Source organism: Penaeus monodon, chromosome 31, assembly GCF_015228065.2.
Source record: "Penaeus monodon isolate SGIC_2016 chromosome 31, NSTDA_Pmon_1, whole genome shotgun sequence".
Classification (NCBI taxonomy): Eukaryota; Metazoa; Arthropoda; class Malacostraca; order Decapoda; family Penaeidae; genus Penaeus; species Penaeus monodon.
The window spans coordinates 37,048,396-37,048,622 of record NC_051416.1 but is presented as its reverse complement, the minus strand read 5'-3'; positions in this window follow the sequence as shown (position 1 = coordinate 37,048,622).

The following is a 227-nucleotide window of genomic DNA, read 5'->3' as shown; positions in this document are numbered from 1 at the left end:
GCTGTGTAAAAAACCTTTGAAAAATACGTTTTAGTGGGCAAAGAATCGAGACTTCCTACTTTAAAATCCCTTTAAAAAAAATATTAAATAAAAACTTCCTAAATGCAAAACTTGCCTTCCCCTTCTCAAACCCTCTTAACCCTTGTTTTCCAAAACCCGTTTTGGGCCTGAAAGCAACAAGGGAATAGTGGGCGTTTTTAACTCTCATAAAAAGTAATTCGCCTAAA